This window comes from Notothenia coriiceps, unplaced genomic scaffold (assembly GCF_000735185.1).
Source record: "Notothenia coriiceps isolate Sejong01 unplaced genomic scaffold, NC01 NC01_scaffold00016805, whole genome shotgun sequence".
Taxonomy (NCBI): domain Eukaryota; kingdom Metazoa; phylum Chordata; class Actinopteri; order Perciformes; family Nototheniidae; genus Notothenia; species Notothenia coriiceps.
This window is the reverse complement of record NW_011349506.1, coordinates 273-8058: the sequence shown is the minus strand read 5'-3', so window position 1 is coordinate 8058 and position 7786 is coordinate 273. Positions and strand designations below refer to the sequence as shown.

Genomic DNA, 7786 nt, shown 5'->3' with positions numbered 1-7786 from the left:
GCCTGCCCTACCTTACGTTACGGCTGCGCCGCGGCAAAAATAGGATTCATCCTAATTTTAGAGAAGCGCTGCGCCGAGCCGCTGCGCCGAGCCGCTTCTGGGACGCGTCTGAGCCGTAACGCAGCGCGTGTGGTGGAATAGCACCCATTGACTAGATTGGCCGCGATCCTCACGACCGCCACGGCGCAGCCGTAACGCGGCGCAGACGGACCCGGTGAAAACTGGGGGTTAGTCTCAGCCGCCATAGTAAAGGTTCGGCACAGTGTGCACTCCAGTTATTGCACAAGTATCGTAATGCTTTTTCAATAGAAAATCCTTTGAATTGGGCTTGATAATATATATAAGTTATGGCCTAGCAGCAAGAATAGAGCAGTATGTTTGGTTTCATGAAATGAATAAATGTTCTAAAACAGTAGAAACCATGTAGACAGGTTGTGTATTAGTCAGTAGTCAGTATTTAAGGTGTGAACGAACACACTCTGGCCCTGCGGATGGAAATGTGATTCCCAGACATTCCTTACACTACATGCTCTTTCCTCTCCGTCTCCCTCACTTTCCATTTGTAATATTTTAAAATAATCTTTCTTTATTTCCTTCTTTATTTGATCTTCTGTCCTCCCGGCTAATGTTGTTCCAGGTGTTCTACATGTACTCAATCAAAAAAAATAAAAAAATGCCTCTCATGAGACATTTCTTGCTGCATGTTATGTCTCCTTGCTGTCTTTATTGCTTGCACTGCTCACTCCAGCACACTCCTCTCCCCCTGATGTGTTTTCATGTCCTCACTCCCTCCTCCTCCCGTCTTTCAGGCTGTTCCTGAAAAGCCACAGTGGGACGGCAGGCAGACAGAGCAGCCTCGTGATCAACGGAGCAGACTTCAGCACCAAGGACATGGACAATGACAACTGCATGTGCAAGTGTGCTCTCATGCTCACTGGTGGTAAGTGCAGCGACGGTGCATCACAGTGGGAATAATCATACATTCATTTTTCTTTCAATAACACTTCTAAATGCTCAACTATGTTCACTAGCTGCTCATGTAATGACCATCTGCTATCAAAATCTATTTTGAAAGGGAGTCCTGATCAAAACAGCAGCCTAAAAAACATCACATAAATGAATAAACATCAGACTTAAAACAAAACAGCAAAAAAGTTCAAACAGCAGCAGATCCTGTCTCGTTTACTATGAGTTTTGCTTTGCCTTTTATTGCAGTGTGTTTAATGTCAAATGCAGTTTCCTTGTGAAATTAAGTTATTCATTTGCCTTACACTCTGTATTTCTAAAAATAAATAAAATACGGTAAATATAAGACACTAGGCTTATTTTAAAAACTATTTTAAGAGTAAAATCCGTGCCGTATGCTTTGCTGATAGTGGGTGAATGAGTGTGCAGTATGGGGGGTGCGTGTGGGTGAGGGACATTACAAAGATGTGTAAATCTATTCTATAAAACACGGTTTGTTTATAATTTGAAAAGGATTTTAAAGCACAACTATATTAAACCAAAAGCGTTAACACAAGTATCTCGTAACGTAGATCCGACCTCTTCATTCTGCTCTCCAAGTGCACCAGAATGCATTTCAAATGTACAAAATGTTCTTTGGAGCATGCCGCTCTGATGTGAGCAACATACCGTCACCTGATCCCTTACTTAAAGCAGCTCCAAATGATTATTTAATCATTTGCTGTCCTTTTCTCTTCTGAATAAGTTTAGCAAGCCTGAAGTTCTCCTGTTTCTTCCCCTATTAGCATTATACTCAGCAACTCTTTCTCACTCTCAGCTATTAAATTAGGGAGTACAATGTCATAGAAATCATGCATAAAGAACAAAATATGCCATAGTTGTCATAAAATGAATCTTTAAGCATGTGTATCTTTATGGCAGCAACAACTGCGTACAATAGCATGATGTTCTAAAAAGCAATTTTCTCTGATTTGCTTTTACGACCAGTTCCACCATGTTCACTACCCGGTCATTAGTGCAGGCCATTAGCCGCGTTCACACCGGAGTACTTTTCCCACTTTAGTTCCGATATAGTTCCGAAATGTCGCGTTCACACCAAAAAGAGCCGGAACTCAAATTAGTTCATGAGAACCTTTTTACCCCCTTTTCCATCCCTGCTAGAGAGCACTCTTTGTGAGAAAAGAGCTATATTTCTGATTGGCTGGGCGGATTGCAAACCACGCCCCGTAAAACTAAAAAAAAGTGTTGTGAAGCCACCATTTTATTAGCATTATTAGCATTAGCATTAAACCAGCGCCAAAACGCAGAGAGACTAACTTATGGCAACACAAAATAAAACATGGGAGCGGTGGAGATGAGGAGGTGTCGGCGTTCTGGAGATTTACTCGGAAGGCTTCAGTAGAAGCTGCTGGGAGTCCCAGCAGCTTCTACTGAAGCCAGTCCCCAACTCCGGGGACTTCCGGCCGGGGATTTTGGGCGGCAGTGTACACCGTGAAGTTGTTTGCGGCCTGCCAGTAAACCCAAAGCAGAAGAAGAAGAAGTGACGTCAGCAGCTTCATTTGCCTAATCCTCCCCCAGGGACTTATTCCGGTGTGAACGCGATCTGTACTTAGTTCATCAGAACTAAAGAGTTCTGATGAACTAAGTTCTCATGAACCTTTGTGGGAAAAGTACTGCGGTGTGAATGCGCCTATTGTGATCACAGCCTGCTTTTGACATGCTTGCAGCAGGCTAACATGGCCACTTCTACCTGTATCTGCACCTATTAGCCTATAATCTATATGCATCCCCACCCATGCACTGTGGTTGGCAAGCAGCACGATATAAAGATCCCTGGGCGCGGCACCAAGTGTCAGGGAGATTTAAAATGACTCTGCTTCCCCTGCTGTGTAAGGGGAGCCCGGTGACCCTCGCTGTCACCTCATAGCAGCTCCATTGCTGTGAGAGCCTTGACCTGGTACTAATCAAGCATTTTAAAGTGCAGATTTAAGATCAGGTTTACCTCTTAGGTCATTTTGAATGCACTGGGTTAAAGGGAACTGGCATCCGATCACTAATCAACACCCCTAATCCCGCTTGATTCATAGCCTGCCTATGGCCAGCCATAATGGAGAGGCATGACAGCATGTAGCCTGAGTGGAGGCCGAACCCAGCCCTGTGCTACAGTAAATAAAGCGTATCAGTTGATTTATTCCCTGCATTTAAATGATGTAAGTGTCTTTGAATATACAAGAGGAAAAATACTTCTGCTACATTTATGAGGACAACTGCAGCATGCCGTGTGAAGAGTACAGAGGAGGATATACTTTGGACCACACACACACACACACTGTAATGTATATATTTACACAGCACTAGAACACACAGTAGGAGTTCAGCCCTGACAGTAGTAGGTAGGGAGATCCCTGTCCCATGAGAACAAACTGAAATAGAGACTTCTTTTTTTTTTAAAGAAGACATCCCCACTGTTTTTACAAGTCTTTTAAAATCTCTGGTCTGGAAACAGAGAGGGTACCGATCATTAATCCCAAAGCTTTGCTGCTGTGCACACTGAATGTTTATGTGTGCAATGAAAGTCGTGTGGTCTGCAGTTTTTCAACAAGTGAGGGATGGCAAGTGGGAGACATTCACTGTTTTCTGCATTAGCATTCAACAGGGGGTCAAACAGTGTCTCAATAAAACGGAAGGTTGCACTTTGTGATGCTGTCAAACCCCGTACCGCCTATGTATCAACCACACAACACCAGATTTACTACTGCTACTGTCTACTATTTCTCTCTAACTTTCAACATTTTTGGTTTTCAAGTGGTTTGAACTAATTCTGTTGAGATTTAATTATATCTTACAAGCTTTTTGAACGTTTTCAGGGCTACTAAAGGGTGGTAGAAACACATTTTATGCACATAATCAACATATTAGCTACTAACAAGGTGTTTAACATATTGCATTTTTACACGTCCAGAACATTGTAATTTTAATCCAGTAGCTGTGTATTTATCACCACAACCGATAACGTTTTCACTCTGCATAATTATTTATTCCATTTCTAATTTAATAAAACATTTACACATTTAACCTTTACCCATTGTTGGTCCATCAACACATGTGTCTGACAGAGCTCCCCAGCTTGAGAAACTATACCTATAAAAAGCTAGTGCAACTCATTACTGCTTTCAGCATCCTGAAACTCTAAACAGCTGTAGAAATGTAAAGAGGTGTCCACCAGTTGCCATGCTATGTTGTGTACGTGTCTTATGCTGTAGCAGCGATCAATGTAAAATGTATAATGTGCGACCCCTGCTAGCAACAAGGGCAGAACGCTGCTCCTGATTACTGACAGGTCTTTTGAAAAGTCATGCTGTAGGCCACTGTGGTATTTAAATGTGAGAGGAGAGGCACTACGATGTGTCACTCTGTGACGGACGCGTGCCATGCCTCGCATATGTTCTATATCTGACTGAGGACCTGCTCCCTGTTCAGATATAAGATATCTAGGATGGAATGGATACATTTAGTACATCTGTCATCAGAAATATATAATATTAGTAATAGCATGGCAACACTTTATTCATAAAGTATATTCACTTGAATTCTTTAAACATATATATATATACTCAATTTCAAAAGGTGGCAGGTAAGATATGCCAACACAACACAACAAAACAATTAGGCTAAATATAAATGAGCTTTAAGCAAGGTAAGATAAAAGTGAGGATCAGTGAGTCTTTAGGAATCTAAAGAAGCTGCATGGTGGATATTTATGGGCAGGGTTTTTCCACAGATTCAGTCGATAATGAGAGAAGGTCGCCTCTCCATACTTGTCAAAGTGTTAACTGCTTCTATGGCCTTAGCGAGAGAGAAACAGTTGCCCACCTGCTACAACATTTAGAACTAGCAATATATTTCTTGAACTCCTTCTAAGACAAGAAGCCTATGTTCACCTTAAATTGTATAAAAGGCCTTTTTAAGTCCAAGCACGTCTACTCTCTCTTTTTAGTGCCAGATATCCTTTAGGGAAAGTATAAAATGTGTCACCCTGGGAGCAGAATAACAGTTCCCATGACATTCAGTACTTTGATGTCTGCTGTGCTGGAGCTCGTGCACAGGCACACTCTTTGCTTTAAATAGAACGAGGTACGGAGAGCGTTCAGCAACAGGTACTGGCATGCCACTGAACCATGTGGCAGTAACACATTGAGCAGATAGCAGTGAAATGGTGTCCCATGGCCCAGTGGGAGAGGCCATGGGAAACTTCCAACCTTTACCAAGGACACAACTTGTGATAAAGGTGAATTTATCAACACCTTGACAAAACAATACTTAATGAAATCCCTTGTCTGTTGCTAAAATGCTTTGTTTGTCCTTGTTCTTTCCCCCACTTCTCTCTACTCAGGTTGGTGGTTTGATGCCTGCGGCCCGTCCAACCTTAACGGCATGTACTTCACCCAAGGGCAACACATAGGGAAGTTGAACGGTATCAAGTGGCACTACTTCAAGGGCCCCAGCTACTCGCTACGAGCCACGGCCATGATGATCCGCCCCCTGGACTTCTCCTAGTCTTTTGAACTTTGACCTTCCAAACGGCTATGTCGAACATTGCAGGGACGCTTCCTATTTTATCCTCTAGTCTCATCTCATTTCGCTGGCTGTGGGAGTCATCCAATAAATCTTTTTTTATTCTACCTGGTCCATCCCCAGAGCAGTGGTGATGGCTGTGCTGCTGTTGCTTGCTCACCTTTGCCCTCAATGAACTGGAAGTCAGCCACGAGGAGGAAGTCATGCATGGTTCACCTGAACTGATCTCTGTTCCACACAGATTCACAAACTTGACAAAAATAGGTGGGTTATCTCACATTTAATGTGTGCACATTTTGAGCACAATGCATAGTGTCAAACTAAATATTTGTGCATTTTTCGTTTTGGACCTGCGGCTGTAATAATAATGAGGACTGGAACTCTTCTGAATGGAAAGCAGCGCTGACTCTTAAACTGCAGGGCAGAACTTATCTGGATGAGAGATATTGCTTTTTAAAAAATGTTGCTCACAGAGCCCATAAACGTTACCCTTGTATTATATATTGTGTTTTTTAGTATATTTGTTATCCCAACTTTAGACGGCATATAAAGGGAGATGAAATTGTATTTTGTACTGTACAGTGTATTCTGAATTTCTATCTTTATTGTGGAGGAAACACTTAGTGTTTAAGGTGACATTGAACTTCAAGTAATGACTTTTTAATAGTTACCAATGTCACAGTATTTGCTGGCAATTACACACGAGCTGTCTCGACACAGTGTGATGATTTGTAGAGTTCAATATGCTGGGGTTGTTATTGGACTGCGATCTATTTGCCTTTTTTATTGGCCGAGAAACTATGAATACCTGCCAACATTCAGATAATGAACGATCACCTTACTTCTGCTGAATATGAAAAACAAGGTCATTAATACAGATGCACATTATTAGTGATGTATAACAATTATAGCTGTGTAGATGGAGAGGGGAGAGAATGCATGAACAACATTTAATACACAGATATACAGAATACTCCCGAGTGTAATGATGAAGTATCGTGTCATTATTCCTCTATATTTACAACGATGTAAGTGCTTATATTAAGCTGGTGTCCCACATGTACAGAGTGCTAAAGATAGAGGTGGAAGTTCATATTAATCAATCTTATTTCTAACGTCATGAAACATTAACACTATAAAGACTGCTCCTAACCTCTCAGCTTAAGACAAAGAGCAGATCTTTAACACAAGTCACATCCAAGAAGTTTCTCACAGACATCCACATGACAGCCTCAGCCAGTTTCTGTTTCTCATCAAAGCAGCTTTGGAGAAAAACAAAAGCAGCTGTTATAGGATGTGAAGCATGAAATTAATGATTCCAACAAGTAGTTTGAACACATATTTCATAACTTCAGCTTCAGAGTCTACTGTGGTATATTTACTAAAGGTACATGTGGTGAGGGCGAGTGTATCTGGAACTTGTAAAGCCACAATTGACATGTTTATTACCATAACAATTGCATAATTTAATGTGTGTACGCAAAGCAGCTTTCCTGAGGAAGGCTATTCTTTTTTTCTGTTTATCTGCCAGTAGTACAATGGTGTTTTGAAGTTGAGCATAAAACATAGACACTATAATAACCCTGGAGAAATGTGCCTTTGATAACTCTGCTTTTACCTCATCGAATTCCAGATTTGCAGATTTATTTAAACATATTTTGTAACATGTGGAAAGTTTTGTGTTGCTAGATTAAATAAAAGAGACAATCTTTTCATAATGTGTTAAGGCTGCACTCTTTGTGCCAAATTAATGTAATGATAGAGGGGTTTAAAATTAGGGTTGCAAGCTTGCAATATTAAAGTTGAAATCTCCTGATACAAATGCTACATTGTATCCCATACAAAGAAAGTACATATCAATCACATAGATGGGTGTCCTTCTAGGGCTGGCCAACAGAGGGGGCAGAAGTACTCAGATTGTGTACTTAAAGTGGTCCTGTCATGCAAAAGGCATTTTTGTACGTCTTTTATACATGAATGTGTCCCCGGTGTTCCAGGGAACTCACCAAGTGTCAGAAAACACAACCCTCTCTATTTTCCTCCATACCCAAATCTCTAAAAACGGGGCTGCAACGGATCTGATACAGATTTGAAAATAGTCTTGACGTCAGGAACGAGGAGCTCCGCCTATATGGGCAACTCTCCACCAATCAGGAGGAGACAGCCACGGCCATTGCCGTTCGAAAGCGCTGGAGACGCTGTAGTACATATGCCAGGCCTGTAGGTGGCGCTGTAGTCTGCCACA

General features: G+C 41.6%; 1 long non-coding RNA gene across 1 annotated transcript; it reads left to right on the top strand.

Annotated features, from left to right (window-relative positions):
- The first annotated feature begins 812 nt into the window (after positions 1-812).
- LOC104949765 (uncharacterized) lies at positions 813-7259 on the top strand. Its single transcript, XR_798838.1, has 2 exons — positions 813-940; positions 5360-7259. It is a non-coding gene; the product is annotated as an uncharacterized lncRNA (long non-coding RNA).
- The last annotated feature ends 527 nt before the right edge of the window (positions 7260-7786 follow it).